The sequence below is a fragment of the Aulonocara sp. 'chitande type north' Nkhata Bay genome, linkage group LG3, assembly GCF_057382095.1.
Source record: "Aulonocara sp. 'chitande type north' Nkhata Bay isolate Kocher_YH1m ecotype deep benthic linkage group LG3, A_spYH_male_GT1.1, whole genome shotgun sequence".
NCBI classification, from domain to species: Eukaryota; Metazoa; Chordata; class Actinopteri; order Cichliformes; family Cichlidae; genus Aulonocara; species Aulonocara sp. 'chitande type north' Nkhata Bay.
In genome coordinates this window covers 77,652,636-77,679,456 of record NC_141346.1, presented here as the reverse complement: position 1 = coordinate 77,679,456, position 26,821 = coordinate 77,652,636, and the positions used below count along the sequence as shown (strand labels likewise).

Here is a 26,821-nt window from a genome sequence, read left to right as displayed (position 1 = left end):
TGCTATACATCAATACAACTGTTATAGCCCTAATTTTAATAATATGTATGCATTAAGTCCATAGTAACTACATAAACTGCAAAAAAACCTCTGCTCATCCATCTCTGTGTGTATCAGGATACATTTGGTTCATAATACACAGAAAAATCAGAGTTATTACCTGTAATAAATGTGAAAGATTCCTGCAGTGATAACCAGGCAGGACTGAAACACATCCAAGCTGTCACCACGGTAACAGCACCGCCCATCCACAGGTGAGGGGAGGAGCAAAAAGAGGGACTTTGACCATTTTATACTAAAAACACTCAACTAATGTTTCTAATATGAAACAAATAAGCCCACATTAATGTGAGCGTTTATTAAATAATAATAATGATGATTTCCTCCTGATCTCATTTCCACAGCAGAGAAAACTGTGGTGTATATTGAGGTGGAGGGTGTGGTCTGTGGCTCAGGTGTAGAGTGAGGGTGGGGTGCACCACAGCAGCATGCTGGGACTGCTGAGGGTGGAGGAGGGAGTGATGATGACATCAGAGCTGCAGCACAGAGACCAGTGAACACACAGTCTGTTCATCTTTGCATAGATACAATATACAGCACAATATTGAATGACAGACACGCTGTGGGAGCTTCCACAGATACACTGACGTCAGCATCCAGAGTCCTCCTGCTGCTCCCCCCTCAGAGCCCCGTGATCAGCACCAACACATTCAGTTAGATGACAGAGTCCAGCTGCAGCTAGAATCAGCTCCCCTCTGTGAACAACAGCACAGCGTCAGTGTTTCACACTCAGTGAAAGGAGGAAACAGCAGAAGAACACCATGTGTGCTACGTTTCCCAGGACACACTACAAACTGCACAAATACAGAGCAGCACGTGGAAGGACCTGGAGCTGCATTTACAGAGCTGCAGACAGCGTGATGTCCTGTATGGACAGGTGGAAGGAAGCAAGTCCTCAGCTGGAACACTCGTGTTTGTCCACAGACAGGAAACACAGCAGGAAACTTCCTCACAGAAGTGCAGCTCATGGATAACACACTTCCTGTCAGTCAGAATGAGGCTGCAGCCAAACACAGAAAGGTGTTTTTGTCCAGATGAGCCCAGAGAAGAAACACGAGTGTTCACAGACATCAGAAGCTCAGAGAGGTGAAACATGAGGTTGGAGTCCTCGTCAGCATCCAGAAGAGCTGCTGTGAAACCCTGAGTACTCATGACAGACTCTGATGGCACAAACACATCATGATTCAAACAGAAAGACAAACATGGAGCTCCTGATCCTCCTGCATGAGAACAAGCTGACATGAGCGCTGTGTCTGAGAGTGTCTCCCTGTCACAGTGACAATAACACAGCTGCTGCTCACAGTCATTAAACTGACCTGAGGTCAGCTGTGCTCCTTACATATGAACCATGTGACCTCACATCAGTGCTGTGGATGACTGTAGTCATAGAAGAGTAGAGCTGTAGCAGGTGGTGTGAGGAGGAGGTGGTGTATTCTAGTTAACGCAGTACTGAAACACTCCAGCAGAGGGCGCTGTTAAGTCCTTATTGTAACACAGTTACTGTGTGCAGTTAGACTTCATACATAATCTGCACTTATTTCCATCAGACATGCTGTCAGTAAATGATTGGTTTCTATTGATTCTACTTCCTGTTGACTCGTTTGATGACAGTGAAACAATCACAGCTGATTGTGTGATGATGTAAACTGTCACTGTTACATTCAGTGTGTGTGACATAATGTTAGTGCAGGCTGATAACAGCCTGGTTCTGTTAGAAACACATGAACGTGTCCATAGATCAGTGTGTGTTTAACATGAGAGCTTCAGCCCTGCTGATGTGTTAAATAAAGACATGCAGGAAAACTGATGAGACTCTGAAATAACTCTTTATATTTATAATGTAACTCTGCATCAAAAGAACAACAAAGGATCCCAGACAGGTTTCTGTGAACAAAGACCATTCTGATGTTTCTGTGTTTCTAACACTTTGACATTATTAGTAAACAGACTGCAGTGAGCAGCATTTATAAAGAGCTTCTATATAAAGATATGACAGCTGTTTGACAAGTTTATCACTCTGTGTTTGGACCTGATCAGTCCAGCTGTTTACTTGAAACATGTTCATTTACCTGTTCTGTTATATTCATGTTCTTGTCTCTGTTGAAAACACATTTTAATGTCCCTCAGATTTTTCTCCCAGATGAATAAATCTAAAAATGACACAAACTGACTGCAGCTACTTTTTGTCCTTTCTGTCAAAAACCTTCATGTGACTCATGAGAGACACGTTTCAGCTGTTTGTGACAGATCAGAGGCCAACAAGTCATTTATAACACTTTCCATCATTGTTTAAAGTTCTCAGTGTTTCTGTGTTGCTGCGTATAGGATCTCCCAGCATCATCACTGTGCTGTCCAATCATTGTGTGCGAGGTTACCCTTATAGTGCCATGTGTGTTTGCACAAAGAGAAGCATGTGTGTCAAATATAAATAAGCACAGAACAGAAACAGCTGCTCGTTTCTTCTGTTTAGAGTCAAGTTAGTGTTTTGTGTCTTTGTTTGAGGCCTGATGTCGAGCAGAGGTGTGTGTAACTGCACTGCTCTGTTATATGTGTGAAGTGTGTGCTTCTCTTCAGCATCATCTTTGTCACTGCTGATTCCTTTGTGTCATCATGTGTTGAGAAGAGAGAACAGTTATAACGGAGGAGCAAAAGGAAGCCCTGAAATCTGCATCAACAAGGAAGTGTTGGCTCACCAGTGATCCCAGCAGAGCCACTGGTTTGGCTCCAGTTGTTCTAGATTCAATGATGTTGTTGCTACAGATACATGTCAGCATCTTTATTGAATTTAATATGAAGCAGAAATGGTGTCATTAGGAGAAGAAGAGGAGAACAAGTCCGGCGAGGAGGCAGCAGCTCTTAAAGATGAAACAGCAGCTCAGCCCTGAGCTCAGAGAGCTGCACATGAAAAAGCTCCTCAAGCAGATCCTGTCAGAGGTTTGTCATCAACAGGAGGAACTGTTCACATCATAGGATGAAGATGCTGTCAGCTGGATGAAGAAGGTTATTTAATGCAAACGTTCACACTGAAGTCAAATTGTTGTCGTGTTGAACAGATTCATGTACTGATCGTCTCCAGAATGTTAGAAGAGCTTCAATGAATCATGAGAAACAACTTACAGCTGCACAGCTGTGTCAAACACATCTGTGTGTCATTGTGGGATTGTTGTGTTTCTACATGTGACACACGTCTAAAACATGCACACAATCTGAACACAAACAGGGACTCATGTGTTCCCACAGCCAGATGCTGAGAGCCATTTCCTTGTAGTCCTGTGTCTACATACATGAACCATTAGATGTTATTGGAATGATTGTCAGCTCTGATAGTTTCATGTGTGTTTAGCTGGACGCTGTTTGATCCTCGACATGTTTAAAGGTGTCCAGTCCTGAGACACTGGGGCTGGAAACAGCTGTGATGTCATTGGACTGTCACACAGACAGAAGTGCATGAAGTGAGCAGCCGAGGAGCCGCTGATGTTTTGGATTCAACAGCATTTGAAAGGTCGACACAGACACATTTGCACACAGAAAGCTGAATCTGTCATATGCCACAGTGAACTCACTGTTCAGTGTTTTTCAGGAAGCTTCTTAACTGCCTCTGCTGCCAAACAAGCAGCTGATGTCCTTGAGAAGAAGCTGAAGAAGTCTTCAACAACAAATACAGGAAGTGGACTTTCAAATACTAGATTCACTTTAGACTCACAGAGAAATGACTCAACCAGCTGTGTTTGACTATATGAAAGGTCAGTGTGTGTCTGCACACAGACTGTTGTGTTGGACTGTTATTCAGTTGTCTGCTGAATGTTTTCAAATGTCTGCATCTCAGCTGTGATGAGGCTGGGGGTCATGGGAGGCCACCGTAGCAGCCTCTTCAACATCATGACATCATCATAAATGCTGCTGGACTGTCTGATGGGCTGACGGTGAAAAAGCCGTCGGGAAGGAAACAGAAGACATTTCAGAGGCTGCAGCAGATTTCTTTGATTCGGGGCCTTTTTCAGCTTTATTGGACAGAGCAGTGAAGATAAGTGACAGCAAAGCAGAGAGAAAGGGGGCGTGGCCCGGGTCAAAGCCAGGCCAGCTGCTCTCCACCTCGTGGTCACCTGCTCATCCTAGTGAGCTCCACCAGCAGCCCTTTCACACACTTTACACTGTCAAACACTGTGTGTGGACCTCAGCTAACAACAGGCTACATTTAAGTCTGGACTACATGCTTTTATATTGTTTTTATTCCATCAGCAGCTCAACATCATGAGCAGCTTTGACATAAAGACATCAAACTCAAGCTGACTTTAAACTACTTTTAATACAGGGGCTCAAAAACAACAACATCTTTATTATATATCAGGACACAAAGTCATTTCATCTCAAAGGGAAACAGCTTTATTTGGAATAACCAGCACTATCAACTGGTTTGGGATCTCCACCAGTTTCATGTCTTTGCAGCTTCTCCAACAAAGTTCCTGTAAAATCAGCATGTTTGTCTTTATTGGTTTGATAGTGATTGATTATTCAGTCCCAATCTGCTGTCATCTAAAGAACAAAATGATGTTTCTATGAGTCACAAAGCTCCAGATGTTGTCGGCTTCACAAAGAAAACAAAGAACTTAAACACAAAGTGTTTGGAGCCAAAATGTTCCCAAGCTGCTCTTTTTGAAATGGCAGAGGTACAGTGGTGTCTAACAGCACACTGTGGAAGGTAAACATGTTATTGTTGGATGAAACTTCATGAATCCTTTGTAGATTTGAGCTGTTGGAGCCTTTCTTTTCTCTTCAGGTGTACAGATGCTGAGGAGGCAGGTGAAGCAGGTGGAGCTGTTGTGATGCTGCAGAGGGTGTGTCTTAGTAACTCTGTGAGGCAGAACTGGATCCAACATTGTGGATGTGTTGATGTTGGAGCCATTAAGAGTCTCTGGCCACACTGTAGGATTTCCCTTTGATCCACTGTGGGGGCATTTTGGAGTCTGTCAGTGAAACTCTTCATGTTTGTGTTTGACTCCAGTTTATAGAAACAGAGAAATGTGTCATGCTTTTGTTCGGCCTCCACAAATACACACATTTGTTCATTGGTTGGACTTTTTGGAAGGAGACACATTGAAAACCATGTTAATAAGATCTTGTTGTTTCCTGTGGATCCGACACAGAGAGTGGACTTCAGACAGAAAGCGTGGAAGAGATTTTAGAGGCCGTGTGTGGCAACAGGAAGTTTCTGTGTGTTTGCTGATCTTACATGTGGAAAACAACACGTGATGTTTGTGAAGTTCTACAATGATCATTGTTCTCACAGCATTTTGAGTGGGAACAGTTCAAACTGGGAGTAGTGGGAGTTATTTACTGATTGAAACAAGCTGAATGTTTCTGTGACGATGAAGATCAGCAGCTCAGCTGATCAATGAACTGACATCTATCAGTCGTTTCATGAGATGAAGTCATCAGCAGACATTTGTTCTGACTGTGTGATGAATGTCAGAACGTCAGGGCTCTGCTTTAGTCACTGCTTGATGATCATTGGCTCATTGTTGAATCCAGGGGCCCAGTCTGACCTCTGACCTTTGCTGCAGGTCTTCTGTGTTATCTCCACTTTCATGTCTGATCTTCTGCTGTATCGTCCAAAATAAACATCTGGATCATTTCCAACACTTCAGCAGATCTTTAGTTTGGGCAGTGCAGCACAGAATAACACATATTGTACTATACTGCCCACTTCCTGATCTTATTGGATCTGTGTGTGAGGTTGGTGAAGGAAACACATGTTTACTGAGTGAGTCGCTGCCATTAGGAACTAGTTTTTATATCACAGCCTGGAAATCACACAGGACCATTTCTGCAAGTGAAAAGTCGTCATTGGAGGAAAATGATTGTGTAGTTTGTGCGACTGAAGAATTGTCCCAACTACATGTGCTGCTGACCCTTGACCTTTTCTTTAGGTGCACAGAGGAGTCTGTGGGAACATCCAGAACTGAGGCATCTTGTGTACAAACGTGTTCAGACCAGATGTCAAATGATGTCAGATGTCATCCGTGAATGGATGCAACTGTGGATCGTTCCAATAAAATGAGGCAGTTTTGTAAGTACAAGCCCACTACAACCCATCATCAACATTTTAAATTACATTATACATCTTCACTGATATAAAGCACCACTATTTTAACCTGATTCACTTTTTCCACCCTAACAGTTCATTCCTCAAATCAAACAAGATATTTGACCCTAAAAAAATGCATCAACAAATAATTTTGTAATAAAATATTTATTCTTCAACTTTTACAAGTGAAATCAAACAAGTGTGTTTAAGAGTGAAACCAGAGTGGAAGCTGCTCATATAGAGTCCAACCCAGGCTAAAGTAAGCTGAGTAGAGCAGCACCATCAAAGTGTCGGCTCTCTGAACACGGTGCAAGATCGCCATCTGCAGGACAAAACTAGTTTTTCTCGCCCTCCTCGTCAACATCAAGATGATGTCATCGTACAGCAACTGATTCCCTGTCCGTCTGGAACAAAGCATTTACATTAAAAAAGACATTTACAGAAAATACAAACACCAACAACACATCTCATCATCACATGATATTTTATTATTTATTATATTATATATTTTTATTGTACCATCAACATCAACAAATACCAGCATATTTTCTTTGAGATTGAGTAGAGTGGACCTTTCCCTTGGTTCACTTCCTGCTCGCAGCATCAGCTGACCTCTGACTTCCTGGTTAAGGTCTCTCAGCGTTGACTGGAATATCAAATCGGACTCACACCATGTTCTTGTAATGTGGTCATGTCTGTCCGCTGTTTGAAGAGCATCTCTGGCCTAAACACAATAGGAAGAACAACAACACGGCAAAAAAAACCAACACATTTCCATATTAGATGAAGGGCACCGTAACTGGAAATGGTAACATTCATCTGATGCTGCTTTGGATTTATCTTCTGTTTTAGACCAACTTTGATCACTTCGAGCCATCTTAAGTCTGTTTGTTCTAACTTCTCACTAACGTCTCGTATGATTTCAGATCCCTGCTGTTCCCCAGCTGCCCTGTAGGTTTGTGCTTTGACCTCCAGAGGGCGACAAATCAGCACAGACAGAGAGCTCCATTCAAACTTTGCTGCCATCAGGAATAATTCTTCAAATATAATCATCAGTGTTTGAGCAGTTATGATATCAGGGACAATCTAGACATGTGTGACAATACTGAACATGTCACATGACACACCTCAAACATCATGTGATCCACTCTCAGTCTGCACTTTCATTCATGACTTCAACAGGTTGAAATGAGCTTTGAAGAAACATTCAGTGAAATAAATCTTTCATGGATTCATGTGAGCAGCAGATGAACTTTACAAAGAATCAGTGGATTTATCTTCTGTTTTAGATCAACTTTGATCACTTCGAGCCATCTTAAGTCCGTTTGTTCTTCTCACTCACTAACGTCTCATATGATTTCAGATCCCTGCTGTTCCCCAGCTGCCCTGTAGGTGGCCTCAGTGTGTCTCACACCATTTACAGATGATTACAGGTCGTTTACAGTTCAAACAGGTCCAACATAAGAAATATGCAGAAAATATCCTGCTATAACAGTTTGGGTCAAAGTGCAGATGTTCCAGATGTTCTGAGTCTGTCTGTGTTTCATGTTAACATGTAGATGTTGGACCAAAGTGAAGCTTTTTGATGTGACAGCAGGAATGTGAAGTGTAACTCTGAGCTGTAGGAAATGAAACTAAACGGACTTTTTCTCCTTTATTTATAGGAAAGTGTAGGAGAGCAACAGATGAACAAGCGTTACTGTAACAGGAAACATCAGAGGACCTGTATGTTCATCATCATCACTGTTTCCTTGTTCTGTCACAAACACACAACACTTCCTGCTCTCTCTCTGATGGATCTGATTGGCTGTTTCATTCCCAGGAGGTCAGGGCGTCACACAAACAGCTTTAACTGCACAACGACACACTTTAAATCATCTGCAGACAAACCTGTGTGTTTGATTTATGAAGAAATAATAAAGACGTGTGTACAGCTGTCCATGAAGCAGCTTCTCACACAAACTCTGACACTTCAGCCACTTTAATTCCTGCAAAGCTGCGTAATAAAGAGCTGTGACTGCTATGAGCTGCTGATGATGACTGCATGAAGCTCTCAGCTGAAGCTTCTTTCATTTATTTTAATGTTAATGTCGCCTTTTTAAGTCTGTGTGAGGATTTTAATGACACACATTAAAGGAGCTTCTTTGATTAGAACCAAATTCATGTTGATTTTCAGCCTGAAATGATAAAAACTTTAATAATTCTGTTTATAATCATCAACCTGGAGACTAATGAAAAGTATAATAGTGAAAGAAAGCCTTTATTATTTGAGTAATGCCTGAATCTGCTCAGAGACAACACAGAGGTGTTGATGACAGTTTGACATTAACTGAATTAAAAACAAAGTGCTCTTATTGTGAAAATCTGCCTCCTACTTCTTTAAATCATTTTTATGTATTTTTTAACCTCACAGTGAAACATTGAGGCATTAATCTGACACAGTTTGATCAGCAGCTGTGTTTTCACTGACGTTTCACTTTGATTTGTTCAGACTGAGCAGAGAGGATCGGTTCTCTGTGTGCGCACTGCTGAGAAACACAAGCTCATTTCTGCTGTTTCATGAAAAGTGTTATGGAGGAACAAGAAGTTCAGCCTCTAAACTCTCAGCGTGAGGACTGAGTGAAGAGTTTCAGAGCAGAGAGTTTTGGCTCACAGCTTTTAGCGTCTACACAAAGAGACGATTACGCACTTGATCTGAGAACATCTCCACCTCCTACAAACAAACTCTCCTACGAGCAGCTGTCACAACCACAACAGGCAGAAGACTGGATTTCTTCAGGTCAGATTTCATGCAGTTTGCATAAATTGCGTGTCACAGACTTTGTAGTTCACATTTGTGTGACTCGTTTAAATCTTCTCCTCCTGAAAGTGAAACTCTTACAAACACATCAGGCCACAACCTGCTGCAGGTTAATGATTGATCTGAAGGCAGCTGACCTTTGAGCAGGAACTTGTGAGTCTTTTATTGTGTTTAGCACTGCCAAGTGCTGGCCTCTGCTTCCACCATCACATTTACACTGGTAGGTTCAGCACTGCTGCCTGCTTCAGACTGAATCCAGCAGCACAAAGACACAAGTTAATAAAATCAGCATCTATTCCTTTATCACTGCTTTGTTACAGAGGAGAACAACGCTCCAGTAACGCGTAATCCCATTACTTTTTTGAAGTAACGAGTAAAGTAAGGGATTACTATTGCAAAAACAGTAATTAGATTACCGTTACTTTCCTTTCCCGTAGGAACGCTGCGTTACTGCGTTACTAAAACAGTGATTTTTTTGCGAGAATGTCTCACGACAGTGACGTAAGCGAGTGCGCCGTTAGTGACAGCAGCTGTGTGCAGATCAACAATGGATCACATATCGAGTGCAGAGAGAGTATGAGCGTGCAGCGTTTAAAGCGTGGAAGTACTGACCTTACTTTGAGTTTGATTCCATAAAAAGTGACAAAAACATTAGTGTCCGCTGTGCGTGGGAAGAAAACTTCTTTTTACAGCGAAAAAACCCCTAAACTTCCAACAAGCACCGAGTAGCTACGACGTAATGGGAAACTCACAGAGAAACTCGCGGATTCTTCCACTGACCGCGGCACGCCTGCACCAGGGTAAACCTCCGCCTACCCTGCTCCTGCTTTACAGGTGAAAATAGAGCAACAGGACCGCTGAGTCTTTGACTTTATTTATTTTCTGCTGTGTTTTACTTGCATCTATTTGAAAGACTGAGTGTAAACACAAAAAATATTTTATTTTATGAGCTGGAATGTGCAGAAAATAGGTTTAAATGTTAAACTAATTTCTTCCAGTCAGAGAATGTTGCATATAATTAAATTTTTGCTTGATGCATAAAGTTAAAAGATTAAATCTAATAAAACAAGTTTTAAAAAGAGACTTTTCCATTTGATTACATTTTGTATGATGGATTATGCAGAAAAAGTAGAACTGGGCTGAAAGATCTATCGCTTTATCACCTACTCAGGTTGGAAATCGTGTTTTTAAAAAGTAACTAAGTAATTAATTACTTTTGAAAATAAGTAATCAGTAAAGTAATGGGATTACTTTTTTGGGAAGTAATTAGTTACTGATTACTGTTTTCAAGTAACTTGCCCAACACTGGACAGAGTGTTGGCTTCATCACCGACACACGTCACCACATCAGGAAACAGCTGGTTCAGTGAGTATTTAAGGTTCACTGCAGACAAACTGGAGAAAAACGAATCACATGAAACATTTGTTACTGGTTTCTGACCTCGTCGTAGAGACTCACATACCTGTGTTCTGCTATCAGTGTGATCACATGTGCTGGTACAGTTTGCCAGGTTGACCCATGTAACCTCCACTATCCTGTAGACGTGGAATATGTTTCACATATGGATCGCTTCATTACTCGACTATGACTGTGTGCTTCACAGGTGCTTACTGAAGTGCTGCTTTACACAAAACCAGACAGTAAAAATAAGAACTGCAGGTCCAGACCACAGGTTTATGTGTTGATAATGATGATGTGCAGTCACTCATTGTCACAGGATACTTCCTGCAATGATGCTACAGGTCACGCAGTTCTGCAGAAGTGGAGGAAACAGATGCTTTTCCTAACAGAGACACTTTAATGACTTAAAGAATCTAACTGACACACAAACCTCAGTTTGTCTGACATTCATGAGAGTAAATGCTCCTGAATGTTCTGTTAGTTCACTGGATGTTCACCTGACTTCAAATGTAAAGATCCCTGAGACAAACTCTCACGAGTTCAGCGGCGACGCGATCGCACAACCAGCCGCGACGTTAAAGGCCGACGCGCTCACTACCTTTGGTTACAGCTCTCAGCTCACACGACATACACAAAAATAATGACAACACGAGTCCTCTGTAGGACGTCACTGTGGTTTACTGACAATGTTCTCAACAACAGACGCACAACCCTGGTTTGGTCTGGTTATTTGTGTTGTACGGCTTCGTTGGTCTGACGAGCTTTTAGGGATGTCAGCAGAAGGATTTCACGTGCTGAGGTCATATTTATGAATCAACCTGAACAGCTAATACTTTACCTCTTTATTTTATAACACATATGAACACGTTATAGTAGATTTGTGCAATGTGTGTTTCACGTCTTTATGGGCGTATAGATCTGTAAACAGGCTGATGGGTGTGTGTCTGTTTATTGTAGCGGTGCAGAAATGTTAAAAATGATGATAATAACAACACTTCTCACATCAGGCTACAACACAAACCTCCTGATAGCTGCAAACAGCAAAACCCCCAACGACAGGCACACAAAGAGCGAGCAGGGACCCACCCTGACAGCATGTGAGCCTCCTACTACGACTCACTGTGGAGCAACACAACACCAGGAGACGGAGGATATGAGAGAGGATACAGCTGCTGTGGGGGAGCAGCCACACACTCCACAGGAGACGACGGGGTGAGAGATGGTTCGGTGCTCCTAACATCATGTGGACGCTCGTCTGCACATAAACAAACCTCACCTAACCCCACCTCCTTTCTCTTTTTGCAGGGTGGGGTGCTCCATCCTTACACACTTTGCACCACGTGGCTCTCCATCTATTCGTTTACCTTCTTGGGTCTCTTCCTCCTCTGTCCCAGCCCGTTGAGGCGATCGCTGGGGTCCAGCCTGTAGTGGGAGTGGCTGTCCTCGCTCATCCTGTCCCCGTCCACTCCGGGTTACTCCTTTCTTCTTTCTGTCCTCTGAATCGAGCTGACCTCTCTCCTCTCTGGTCCTCGCTCTCTGAGCCGGCGGAGCATGAGAGAGAGGAGTGGTTGGGGAGAGGGAGGGGAGACGAGCGAGGGAGGGAGCACAATGGTGTTGCCATGGCAGCAGCTGCCACCAGTGTTTATCTGGAAACGTCGCTGGCAAACCAGAATAGTTGCCACACGTTGCCACACTCGCACACTCGGCAGCCACACGTTTGTGTGCGACCTGCCCGTGGCTTCCTCGTTACAGACACACCGAGAGGAAACGCTCAGACACAAGGCCGAACATGAACGAACACTCGTGTGTGGGAGGAACAGGGCACAGACTCCACGCCGTCATTAAAGATGGCGTGTGTGCTAAACGGAGCTGTGCGCTGATCGATTAGTCAAGTGAAAAAAACAAAGGAAGCTGTCTGGATGGAGTTTGCTGCTCCCACTAATCAAAGAGATGCATCACAGCTGGAGCTGATTGATGCACGAGCCACCGTTTGCACCACCGACTCCACGCTTGTGTTTCCTTTCTGCACCATGTTGTTAACACTGACCCCACACTGTGTTCATGAGCTAAAGAAATCAGGATGATTTCACGGACCCACACAGACCCACACAGACACACACAGACCCACACAGATCCACACAGACCCACACAGATTAAACATTAATGTTCCCAACACAGATTTACATGAGAATGACAGGACATCATAGCCCCCCCTGCCCCCCCTGATATTACATCACTTCAATCCCAAACAGAAGGAAAGATCAAATCTGTCTTGAACCTCTGCTTCAAAGTTACAGGAACACTGGAGTCACTCTCACTGTCAGAGACCTCAGTGTGTTGGAAGCTGCTAGAAGAAGCAGATGGGGGAGAGGAAGAGGAGGGCCACGGTGCTGATCTGAGGAAGTCTTCTGATCAAACCACAGCAGACCAACAAGCCCGACGTCGTTCTGATCCAACATGAAGGCTTCCATCTGTCTATTCTGTCACATCGCACACGTCTCAAGTCATCCTGTTCAACCCATCACAACATAATAGTAACAATAAAACAAAGGCAGTGGAGCGTTCACCACGAGCTTCTACAAAAGTGCACGTTCATTTTAATAAAACTGTTTTTACAGCAGTGTGCGAACATTAATATGTTGTAACCAAACGTTTGTTACACCAGCTGCACTGAACCTGTGGAGACTGGAAGTTATTTGCTGCTGGTTTGTTCAGACCTGTTACTGCACACCTTGCATAGTTTGCATAGTTTCCTTCACTGCATGCAAAGAGACGAGGCGGGTGGAAACCTGCGACCCTGATCACATCACCAGTCCATCACAGTCAAACACTCACGGCTGTAATCTATTTCAAATCAAAGTGTTTGCACGGTGAGAAGAAGCTGGCGTCGCTGGGGGAGCGTGCGCCCGGCTGCACTTAAACACAATCTTCATTGGTGCTGTGAAACATCCACGTCTCACTTCATCTGCAAAGAAACCTGATGCATCGCTTTGGAAATATTTGAAATCCCTCATTTGTCACTATGCACGACGAGTCGACCGGCTGACCAACCTCAGGTTACGCAGCGAGTGCTGAGAAGCAGCTAAATGGCTGCAGTGACTTTATTCCCTGAGTGGGTGTGTGTGCATGAAAGCCAAAGGGGGGCTGTGTAAGAGACAAGGGGAGTCTCTGTTGTGCTCACAAAGAGGAAACCAAGATCTGGATTTTATGGCCGAAAGAAGAAAACATCTTTTCAAAGTTTCCCAGGCCCACTGTGGAGACGCCCACAGCTCCCAGTGACACTGACCCACACTGACACCACCTCCATTCCTCACTGTGATAGGCCAGGAGGAGAAGATCCACACACACGGGGTCAGCTTCCAGCAGGGGCCACGATTATGCACAGAAGGAAGACGGGACACGGCCGGTCCTTCAACCATCGTATGGATGTAAGAGCCTAACACAGGTAACACAGGTCACAGCAGCAGAGCTGGTAGCAGCTTTGTGCGCTTGTAGAAAACTCAGCGGTACTGCAGAGGTTGTGTACTTTACCAGGGAAACGTATGTATTTTGTGTGTGGTTGAAGATTTCCAGGTTGTGTGTTCTCCTGTTTTATTCAGTTTATCAGAAGTCAGCAACTAAAATGTAAAAGCAGCTAAAAAGAAAAGACAATGATAGCATTGTGTGCACAGTGTGTTACAGAGCTGTTGGTGGCAGTCCAATCCAATCCAATCTTATTTATAAAGCACTTTAAAATAGCCAGCACAGGAACAAAGTGCTGCACGGAAAATAAGTTAAAACAATAGAACAACAGAAAACAGCAAAATAAATAAATAAAACACATAAAACATCAAATGAAAACAAAACAAGATAAAACAGCATCGAATCACCTAAAAACAACTGAAATAAAAACCAACATCTCACGTGGTGTCAAAGCTCAGGGTAAAGAGGCGGGTTTTCAAGACTTAAAAACAGGTAAAGAAGAGGCCTGTCTGATCTCCAAAGGAAGCTCGCTCCACAGTTTGCAGCTGCTACAGCAAAAGCAGGATCTCCTCTAAGTTTACGCCCAGTCCTGGGTACATGCAGGAGCAGCTGATCAGCTGGCCTGTATGAGGCTGTCGCAGCTCAGAGAGATGAGATGGGGCGAGGCCATGGAGAGCTTTAAAAGTAAATAAAAGAATTTTAAAATGAATCCTAAAAGAAATGGGCAGCCAGTGACGTGAAGCTAAAACAGGGGAAATGTGCTCAAACTTTCGAGTGCCAGTTAAAAGACGAGCTGCAGCATTTTGACTAATATATGATGCGCTGACCCCAACATGAAGGTCATCACAGTAATGCAGCCGAGTGCTGACAAAGGCCTGGATCACTGTCTCAAAGTGCTGCCGTGAAAGAATTGGCTTTGTTTTTGCAGCTGCCTGAGCTGAAAGAAGCTAGATTTGACCACTGCCTTGATTTGACCACTGCAGGTAGAATGAAATGCCAGCATGTTGTTCACACTTCTTACCCGAGCTGTTCTCCAGCGCATCCGTGAGTGTGGCTGTGAACAGAGGAAGCACTCGAGCAGAAAGTGCTCGTGTGAATGAGTTCAGAGTAGAGCAGCTCGATGTGGGAACAACTCGTGGCGTTCATTTAGAGAACGAATATGTTCATGGTTACTGTATCTCCTCAGCCGAGCCGCCCTTCGTGCTCCTCCCACAGCCACATGCTCCGTCAGCCTGCCTGGCAGAGAGGGAGGGGACGTCTGGCCTAGTGCCAGGCTCTCTCAATATTTTATGAGAGGGAGGGGAGGGAGGAGGTGCAGCGGGTTGGTTGGGGGTTAAGAGACTAGCTAAGCTGAACTACGACGGGGAAACAATTATCCTCCCTGCTGAATTTATAAGTTTGCTCACTTACAGAGAAATGAACAGTCTCTGATTTTTACCTGAGTTTAGAAACATCGAACAAAAAACATATCAGTTATGAACAGATCTGCATGTCCCTGAATGAAGTGTGTGATCCTCTACAACCCTGGATCCCACAGACTGGCTGTGGGACTCTCAGCATATAGATGCAAAGGGCGTCAGCATGAAGCTCGGTGACTGTGGGTGCAGCAGTTCTGACCACGATGTGATCTGTCAGCCTCATGGGTGGAGGATGATCATAGGAAAGGTGCTGGATGGGCCCAAACTCACACAGGAGGAGCTGGTTAATGGTGAGAAGGCAGGTGGATGACAGTCACCACATACTGGTAACACTGGTAGAGGATTGAACTACTGCAGCACCCACGCGGTTTAGCATGTACAAGCCCGTCTCAGGTTTGACCGTCTGGATGATTGGCTGAAGGCTGAGAAATGCTGAGTGTGACACACCAACATCCCCACAGTCAAACACACAGTGGTGGCCGTGGATGGGTGCAAACAAAGCAGTGGCTAAAGAAGAAGTGGGCTAGCCAGCCTCCAGAGCCTCCTTTACTAAATCTGTGGAAGCAGCTGTAAAGAGGAGTGGGCCAAAATCCCTCCGGACATGTCGGCACTTTTTGATCAGTTCAGATTCTGGGAGATGCTCTGATATAAAACATGTATACAACAGAAATGAACAGAAACATCCGTTATTGTCCTGATTGGGGAAATCCCGGTGCTCCAGCAGCAGAGTGACGGGCAGGAGCAAAGCCTCACACAAATAAGAAACACGAGACTTACAGTAACAATAAGAGCTGAACAACATGGAACAGCAGCAGAGTGACGGGCAGGAGCAAAGTCTCACACAAATAAGAACTACGAGACTTACAGTAACAATAAGAGCTGAACAACATGGAACAGCAGCAGAGTGACGGGCAGGAGCAAAGCCTCACACAAATAAGAAACACGAGACTTACAGTAACAATAAGAGCTGAACAACATGGAACAGCAGCAGAGTGACGGGCAGGAGCAAAGTCTCACACAAATAAGAAACACGAGACTTACAGTAACAATAAGAGCTGAACAACATGGAACAGCAGCAGAGTGACGGGCAGGAGCAAAGCCTCACACAAATAAGAAACACGAGACTTACAGTAACAATAAGAGCTGAACAACATGGAACAGCAGCAGAGTGACGGGCAGGAGCAAAGCCTCACACAAATAAGAAACACGAGACTTACAGTAACAATAAGAGCTGAACAACATGGAACAGCAGCAGCGATGGAAACAACCTCGTGTTTGTTGGAGCAGGGATGGTTAGAAAGAGACGACGCTGCTTTGTGCACGGACCATATTTATGAGTACGAGTAGTGAGTTTAATGATATTTCAATTATATGACAAATATCCAGTGTTGGGGAGTAACGGAGTACACGTACGAGTAACTGTATTCTGTTACAGTTACTGTTTAAACAGGTGGTATTCAGAATACAGTTACTTTGTTGAAATAAATGGATTACACTGCATGTTGGGGAGTAACGGAATACACGTACGAGTAACTGTATTCTGTTACAGTTACCGTTTAAACAGGTGGTATTCAGAATACAGTTACTTTGTTGAAATAAATGGATTACACTGCATGTTGCGGAGTAACAGAATACATGTACGAGTAACTGTATTCTGTTACAGTTACTGTTTAAACAGGTGGTATTCAGAATACAGTTACTTTGTTGAAATAAATGGATTACACTGCATGTTGGGGAGTAACGGAATACACGTACGAGTAACTGTATTCTGTTACAGTTACCGTTTAAACAGGTGGTATTCAGAATACAGTTACTTTGTTGAAATAAATGGATTACACGGCGGTACTTTCCTGTTTCATATTGTGGCGGGTCAGGACTGTTTGGGTTTGTTTGACATGTTCTGTTGTTCCAGGCGGCAGGGTTGTGGTTGCCATGGTTACAGGGTGACACGCTGCGTGTTTCCTGGGTGAGAGAGCGCCTGTTGTTGTTGTGCTAAGCTAACAGGCAGAATGTAGCATCATGGGCAGTGTAGTCCGTGCTGCAGGGAGAATGGACTGCTGTACCCGTGATGTGTCTGTGAGCGAGGGAGGGAGAGAAAGGAAAAGCACAGCTGTCACCGAGCAGAAACGGGAGCTGGAAGCATGTAAATATAATAATAACCACTGCAAGAAGAGAGCCTGACGAGCCCAGCTGTAAGCTGTTAAGACTCGACCGTACACCGTGTTCCTGTTTTCCTCCGAAAACAATAAGTTCTGTTGTCTGTGAAGGTTCTCAGTCATCCAGGTCATCGTAGTCTGAGGAGCTTGCAAAGAAAAGCGTCTGGACTTCTTTAAGTTGCTTGAAGACGTTTCACCTCTCATCCGAGAAGCTTCTTCAGTTCCAAGAACAGAAGGTTTGACTCTGTTCTGCTCCTTTGACAATAAGTTCTGTTGGAGCAGCCTTTCAACGCCTCTCTGTCTCTGCTAGCAAAGTTGACCCAGACAACAAAGTAAAGCTCGTTTTCAGCTACGAACCCAACACGAACCCGACGTGTTAGCCAGAGGTCCCTTTACTACGGTTCGGAGCCGCGGACCTTCAGTAATAAATCACAGCAACAGTACATTCATGTAATTGTAAACAGCATGATAATATATTAAGTAATCCAAAGTATTCAGAATACATTACTCTCATTGAGTAACGTTACAGAATACATTTTGGGGCATGTAATCTGTAGTGGAATACATTTGAAAACACTGCAAATATCCAGCACACTGACAGCTGTGACCTTATACACATGCCCAGTGAAAGGTTGATTGAACACTGTACATGGTATATAGCTGATCTGGGGTCAGATTCTGCCAACCAGGCAGCGCTGCCTCATGACACGGGGCTGGATCAGCCATCTATTGATCCATCCCAGAGAAGATGAAGGAGACACGTGATGATGACACCACTGTGCAGTTCACATTGGAGGGCTTTATCCCATCCACTGAGTCATCAGAGCTGTGGGCCTTCTGTGAGCTCTGCAGTGTGGCTGACAAAGCTGACATTAAGTGTCCAACTTTCAGGATTTTTGCTAAGCTGTCACTCACTGTAGCTATCATCTCACACACTTGGCTACTTTTCTCTGTAAAGGTGTTTGATGACAGAGTCTTAACCCCTGCATATGAAGATAATGTGTTTGATATATCTGTTAATACCTGACACGACTTCTTTCCTTTCAAGTCTGTTTCACATCCAATTGTAGAGACAAGTGTGTCAGAGGATCGTGTGGAAGGATGTTCTGTCTTTCTTCAACATACATATCTGTGTCACGTATTTACATAAAGAGAAATCGTATCGATGGCGAGGCTGGCGAGGAGGGCCGGCCCTCACCGATCCACCGTTTATATGCAGCCTGTGTCTTTCATGTGTCTCCACCTGGATCCCTGCTGAGCCACTTCCTCCCCAGCCCTCAGAAACACTGTTGCTATAGTAATTGTATCTAAGTGAATAACCATAGCAACCACAGAGATGTTTTGGATGGCACAATGGTAGCTGCTGGTTTTAAGTGCTGGAGATCAAAGGGGCCTAACGTTGTTAGGGAAGAGGAGGGAGGGGGGTTAATCAGTGTCGGGGAAAACGGAGACCAGCGGGGTCGGCAGGAGCAAGCAGGAGGCAAAGGGAGGAGCGAGGAGAACGATGGTTTTCCCTCATGGCACCAACACCCGTCCCATTTCCCTGCGGTCCAATAATTAGCTGTTTGGGGTATACTGCGACAGGAAGACGGCTCCTGCTGTCGAGCTTGCAGTGATGGTTAGTAGCTGTTCCACCCATGCTGTGTGAAACTTAATACACGGCCTCATTAAAGATGGAAATTAGCCTTTGGCTATAATCTGGCATGTTTACATTCATGTAATTTTTCTTTTTACATTTATGCTCATTAACATGCACGGTCCTAAATAAATAAATAAAATAAAATCGCTTCCTAAGGAGATTTGGTTTCAAGGTCAAATTTATTTCTATAGCACATTTCAAACAGCCGATGCTGCACAAAGTGCTTAACAATATAAAAATGGTATTAAAAAGCAACAATGTAACACAATAATAACAGTAAAAACAATAATAGGACAGTAAAAGAATTAAAACAATAACTAAACTAATTCAAATAAGACCAGAATGCTTGGGTCATAGTGTGTTAAAAGCCAGGGCATAGAAATGTGTCTTTAGTAAAGATTTAAACTGCTCAAGTGTTTGTGCAGATCTAATATTTAAGGGGAGACTATTCCAGAGTCTGGGACCTGCCACAGAGACGGATCTATCACCACGGGATGTGAGGTTAGTCCGTGGGATGGACAGCATTAGTTTTGAGCTGGACCTCGTGGTTTGTCCTGGAGCATAGGCAGAGAGGGGCTCAGACAGGTGAGGAGGGGCTCGGGCATTAATGACTTAAAAACAAAAAGTAGAAGTTTAAATTAATTAATTTAACTGAAAGAAGCAGGACTGAACTGCTTCTTCACTTTAAAAGAACCATCAATGTAGACACCGAGCTTTTTACACGTGTTTCAAGTAGCGGTGCTTTATCAGGCCAGTACAGGTCAGCCTAATCACTGGTTTCAAACTCCCAGTAATGAAACTGGGGAACACTGGTTGTGCTCAACCTACAAAATATTTCACGTTCCTGCGATATGTGCTGAGCACGCACGACAGACATGAAGCAGACAGGATCACAGCTGATCTTCTCTCGCTCACGAGTGAGCTAGTTAATGTTGGGAGTCACAGAGGGAGCGCTACGATCAACCTTTAAATCAAAACGGTTCACCTCCGACACAAGGCGTCCAGTCGACGCAGAACCCAACGCAAGGCATCGCCTGAGGGTTCTTCCATCCATCACTGAAACAATTCTGTGTAGGTGCAGAGACACCCCAAGAATCCAGGTGTTATGTGGCAGCTTCGTGCACAAATGTTATTAATAAGTAGCTGTTATTAGAGCGACGCTGAGGGTGCTGAGTGGTTGGGATGTCCCCCAGACCATCACTGAAACACCAGAGCAGCCGTGCTGACGAGGTTCCAGCAGCACGATGCTCTGCAGCCTCTTCCACATGTGCTCAGCATGCAGCGGCTCTCATCTGTGGAAAGCACAGTTCTGGTCTTTGATGGGAAATGTTAATCAGACTGCATGATGTCAGTTCACCCTGCATCCACAACAAAGAAGAAGAAGCCGTATGTAAACATAACATACAAACTGACCGAGGACAAGAGGGAACAGTGCTGCTGTCAGTCCAACGTGTCCACGTCCTCTGGACTAAGAAGGGGAGAAACCGTCCAACTGTCACAATCACAGCCACACACCTGCATCACTGACGGTCTGCATGACTTATATGTAAAACTAATAATTTGCACCTAAAAGGATGAAAAATAAGCAACATTTTCTAAGAAATGGAAAACTTTAAACTTCAATAAGGATGCCAGCAAAAGCAGCTTCTTTCCACTGCTGGAAAACTGCAGTGTTTGATGTGAAACACCAGTAATCACATCAGCGATGGCTTCACGGGGACACTGACAGACGATTTCTGTCCCTGCTCCTCTAACCTGTAGCTCCTTAAATCCAAACCCAGACAAAGCTCGACGTGTCCTGTGAGGTTGGACCGCTCACATCCCCAGGTTTGGCTTTGAAATCACATCGTACACTCTGTGCTACAGTCACAGCGTCCAAGCAGGGAGGCAGGAAACTGCCCCGTCGCCAAGGAAACCTAGGTGTCTGTCTGTTGTCAGGGCAACAGGGCAGAGGGGATGGGGAGCAAAAACACGGATAACGACAGGAAGGCTGGGCAGAGACAACAAAGGCAGGCGGGGCCGTCGGCTGACATCTTTGGATCCACGATTGTGCCGAGCAGGAAACTGAAGCAGTGCATAAACAGATCTGATGCTCACAATCTGTTTACATGTTTTTCTCTTCACGTGGAGTAAAAATGGGGTCATTCACGAGACCTGGTTGTTCCAAATATGTCAGATTCATGTGCTTATCCATCGTTTTCCTACTGATTCTCCACACAGACAGTCAGCCTGTCGTCAGCTACTTTTCAGTGGCTTGTATGCAACGCTTGGGAACATGCTGGGGAGGGTTACCCATCACCTGCCAGCATTTCAATCAGAGAACTTCCTGAGTCTTAGTTTATGACAGCTGGAGCCATTTACATATCTAACACTGCTGTATTAGTCCTATTATATAAAAGGAGGAGCAAACAGTGATGTGTTCTGCTTCCTGCTCATTTCTTTTCTTCTTGTCTCAAACTGACTGAAAACACAGCACAACAAACACGAGTCACTGAGAAACATCCGTGTTTCCTCCTTTACTATGAAGATGAATTACATTTAATAATCTGACATTATGCTTTTCTTGCTCATGAGTCACAAAATCAAAGGTAAGTTGTCGAAGGGCGCCCCCTTGTGACGGCTTGCCAACAACACATACACTACACGCCACGATCCCTCACACAGGCCACGACTTTTAGGAAAGAGCCCCATTAAACGCTGTTCTTCTGCTCAGTGAACTAGCAGTAAATCAGGAATCCCAGGCTGCTGCGAGGCGGCAGCGGCGTGTGCACTAACAGGCAGCAGCTCACATGACCGGCTAATGTGTCCAAGTTTTCTATGAGCGACACTCACAGAGAGAAGAGGGGGGCCTGTGCCTATCAGAAATAGCACGGCTGACTCGTAAAAGCTGCAATGAAATCAGATAATGGAGGGGGGGGCTACACCTTTGAAGACAGTGACCTTGCAGGTGACGTATGGTGAAGGTGGAGACTGTGAGGGGGGTACTAGCAGAAGAAAACGCTCAAAAACACAATAATAAGGTGAGCAGGTTAGTGTGTGACTTCAAACCTCTGAAACATGGTTTGAAGTATGAGGGAAAGAGTCATGGTGGTGTTCAGTGCATCCTCTGAACAGAAGAAAAGAAGACAAGGAAATGTGAACGAGGACGTTCAGGATCATATTCAACAGCAGAGATTAGTGGGACGAGTCTGGAAAATGAAAGTAGACGGGAGCACCGGGAGGCCAGTGGCTGCAGGTTTACAGTGACCTGTGTGAGAGAGCGGATGCTGAGCAAGCAGAAAAAGACTTGGCTGAGGTTGGAAGGATGTGCAGCACGTCAGAGTAAGGAGGACATGAGGGCAGCCATGAAGGAGATGAAGAATGATGGTCCTGATAAACATCTGGAGGTCTGAAGGGGACTTTTTAACACAGTGTTGGATGATGAGGAATGGAGGAAGAGCGTCCTGGTACTGAAGAATCAGGGTGCAGAGCTGCAGCAGCCACAGGGGGAGCGAGCTGATGAGCCACACCGTGAGAAAGAGCTACTGAAGTGAGGTTCTACATGTAGATGAGGAAGTGCAGAGAAGGTTAGAAGTTGTATCATATCTGTGTGGATGTGGAAAAAGCACACGACGGAACACCAAGAGACGTACTGTGGTACTGCACATACTGAGCACATACTGAGCACATACTGAGGCTGTGCAGGAGACAGCAAGGCACAGGTGAGCTGAGCTGTAGGAGGGACAGATGGATTTAGAGCGGGGGCGCCATGACATCAGGACTCGACTCTGAGGCCCTTCATGTGTGCGATGGTGCAGACAACACTGGGAACTATAGTGAGAACAGGGAGCAGGTGGAGAGCTGGAGCCAGTAAGACTGAATACATGTGTGTGAAGGAGAAAGGTGCCTGAGTGAAGCTGGTCCAGAACAACACAGTGCACAGGGCAGGTGCAGAGGAGGTGGGGTGGGGTGGGTGGAGGTGAGGGTCAGGGGGGGTCTGTGAAAGAAGAAACACAAAAACCTGAAAGGGAAAATTTAGGAGACGGTAGCTCGTGATGGCGAGCTGTTGTGTGTCGGAGACGGTGGCACTGACAAACCCAGGAGGCGGAGCTGGAGCGGTTAAAGATGGTCGACTCTTCATTGGGAATGACCAGAATGGAAACGTTTAGGTAGAACACAGGGGCGAGGCTGGACACGTGCAGACGACTGATCGTGGATACACAGGGTGTCGAACAGTAACACACTAACACAGAAATACTGCTGTAAAGGTCCCAGTTAGACATGCTGAAGCACAGGTCAACAAACCATCTCAGCTTCCCTGTGTGATTTCACTTCATGGCTAAATCATCGTTTCAGGCTTCTTTGGGTATTTGTGGGTTTTAGGTTTTCGAGCTCAGCGTGAATCAGACTTTCACCCTAATTCATAAAAAGCCAATCAACAATCAGGAGAGAGGAGTTCGTCTTTCTAATTACAACTAATACGATTAAAAGACTTATTTATAAACTAAGTTAGCGTCACAGTACAAAGTTAAACAGAGAATCAGGAATCCTCTCTTAATATATGTGATCACATAGATCTGTCAGCAGCAATTTGTCACGTAAAAACAGCACATCAAAAGGACTCTGCAGTCACAGCGCCCCCTGCTGTTATCACACTAGAAGGGTTATATTAATTATGCAGCATGCAAACATATATAATGTCTCTCTGAGGGCATCTTCCTGAAATATTAATGCAAACAGCTGTACTCAAAGGAAGCAGACTCACACACACACACACACACACACACACACACACACACACACACACACACACACACACTATGTTAAGCATGTGTGCATGTTGGCTGTTCATGATTTATTTATGGATTGGCTTTCTCATTGCGCACAGAGAGCCAGAGGTTCTACTGAACTCTGGGTTGTTACCAGTTCATTACCAGTCATGTACCAGTAGCCCAGTTCAGCATAAACCCAGACAGTACTGACATACTGGTCTGGACAGATTACTGACCAGCTTGGAGTGATCTCGCTTCGCTCACATTCAACAGAAGCTTTGTGGAGATGAAATCAGTGTAACACTGCGCCTCCTCAGGTCAGAGACCACAGACGGTAACGAATGAATCACTTTGTGAGGAAAGCCAGCTAGACTGGACTGGACTGTCTGAGCTGTCATTGATCAGTTATTAGTCGTTTCCTGGCAGCTTTCTCCGAACAATCACATCAAAAAGCCACCAAACCGAACATGATGTGATTAATCTGCTGCACACAGGACGCTGCTGAACACCTAAACCAGGCCCTTAGAGGACCTCTGCCCTCTGTTATAATAACCACACATCTACTACTGACAAATGGCTAATTATTGATCATTTATTTATAATTATTTATTCATGAAATCACAAAACAACGAAGCTAAGATGCTCAGTAAAGACAGCGCTGGCCTTTCTATCACTGTCCACTGTCACAGCAGGACGTCCAATAACCAGAGTGGCTGCTGCTTCTGCCTCGTGTCTCCACACAGAAAGGTCAACAACTATTTGAGGCATATTTACCTCACTGTCACCAGCCCCACAACAAACACATACAGAACGACGGGGCCGTCAGCAGGAGTCAGGCTTTGGACAGCTCCATGTCAACTTACCTGCAAGACAAAAGACAAATTAAGTAGTTACCTTAAAAAACAAAAGGAATTATTTCTTAGTATCTGGTGAACTAAGTACCTGCTACCATCACAGATCATCAGAAACAGTTCCAGATGCACAGACAGTGGCTGCAATGTACATATTTAAATTGTTTTTAACACTGGGATCCACTTTAGTTCTGTTTATGTTACGACAAAAACCAATCCCAGCACAGGCAGCAGCACCCACAGGCGTGTTGTTTGTGTCACTGGCAGCTATAAATAACAGCAACATGTGAATGAAGTCCGCCGAGCTATTCTTAGGCTCCGCACAAAAGGAAAAGCCATAAGCTTTCTAACTCCAGTGTTCTTCATATGTCCCCCCACACATACAAAAAATCTCATTTTAAAATAATGATAGAATAAAAAGAAGATATACAAACATCAAATGCCATAAAATGCTCTGAACAGACGAGCTTCCACTGGCATGTGTACATTTTACCTTAATGCAGCCTTAAGTCACAGTCGCTCCCTAAACGGAGATTCACTTGATTCCATTTTAAGAACTCCCTGCAGTGTGACCGATCCTGGAAGCTTCACTACATCTGTCTAAGGCAGACTAATCACTCAAGGACATGGGATCCCCTGGCCCCCTTTATAAAGGCCCCTGGCCTCAGACTATTCTGTAAGTAGGGGACTGCACTGAGATACCAAACCAGCTTATGAAATGTGACAGTGTGCTTGTGACTGGGATATAATCCCTGGATACAAATCTTGTGAATACTCATAACCAGTTTCAATGGAGAACACTGACATACAGTGGGGCAAAAAAGTATTTAGTCAGCCACCGATTGTGCAAGTTCCCCCACTTAAAATGATGACAGAGGTCAGTAATTTGCACCAGAGGTACACTTCAACTGTGAGAGACAGAATGTGAAAAAAAAATCCATGAATTCACATGGTAGGATTTGTAAAGAATTTATCCGTAAATCAGGGTGGAAAATAAGTATTTGGTCACCTCAAACAAGGAAAATCTCTGGCTCTCACAGACCTGTAACGTCTTCTGTAAGACGCTTTTCTGTCCCCCACTCGTTACCTGTATGGATGGCACCTGTTTGAACTCATCATCTGTATAAAAGACACCTGTCCACAGCCTCAAACAGTCAGACTCCAAACTCCGCCATGGCCAAGACCAAAGAGCTCTCGAAGGACACCAGGAACAGGATTGTAGACCTGCACCAGACTGGGAAGAGTGAATCTACAATAGGCAAGCAGCTTGGTGTGATCAGAAAATGGAAGACATACAAGACCACTGATAATCTCCCTCGATCTGGGGCTCCACGCAAGATCTCATCCCGTGGGGTCACAATGATCGTGAGAACGGTGAGCAAAGATGACCTCTGTCATCATTTTAGGTGGGGGAACTTGCACAATCGGTGGCTGACTAAATACGTTTTTGCCCCACTGTAAAACTCCCTGTCTGAATTACTTCTATGATTTATCGTGCAGTTTAGTGCAACTACAAGAAGGCTCTTATTACTAATAGGGATGGGTATCGTTTAGGTTTGATCCGATACCGGTGCCAAATCGGTACTTTTGAAACGGTGCCGGTGCTTAAACGGTGCTCAAACCGGTGCTTAAAGAATGGAGAACACAAAACTGGTCCAAAAACCTCTCATGGTCAGCTGTTTTTTTGTAAAAAGATAACAATGTTAGCCTTTTCTGCAGCTATGGGGCATATATGGTATCACTCTTGGCTGGAAGCAGTGCTTAAACAATGGAAAAAACACAAACTTTGTCCAAAAACCTCTCATGTTCAGCTGTTTCCCGCTTTTTCTTTGGTCATTTTAGCCTTTTTGGCCAGGGTGAAGGGAGCATCTGCCATCAAACAAGAAGACAGCCGCATGTAGCTATGATGATGTTTGCTAGTTCACCTTACATGCATTAATGTAATAACGTGGTTAGCCTACTCAACGTAAATTACACACGAACAACATTAAGCTACTCACGCAGAGAAGAACGGCTGCTGCTGCATCATCATCCTCATCATTTCTGCTACACTGGCAGGGCTAGGGGCCAGGACTCTCCTCTTCGGGTTCTTGGGGATGTTGCTAACTCCGGGTCCGATAACAGGCACCACACCCGCAGTAGATGTGCTCGGTGTGAGGTCTCGCAGCAAGCTATCAAATATGGCGCATTTCTCGGC

General features: G+C 44.5%; 1 protein-coding gene across 3 annotated transcripts in view; it reads left to right on the top strand.

Annotated features, from left to right (window-relative positions):
• Positions 1 to 26,821, top strand: part of LOC147337090 (protein NLRC3-like) — a 290,822-nt gene that overhangs the window by 156,417 nt on the left and 107,584 nt on the right. The gene's annotated exons all lie outside the window — the stretch shown is intronic.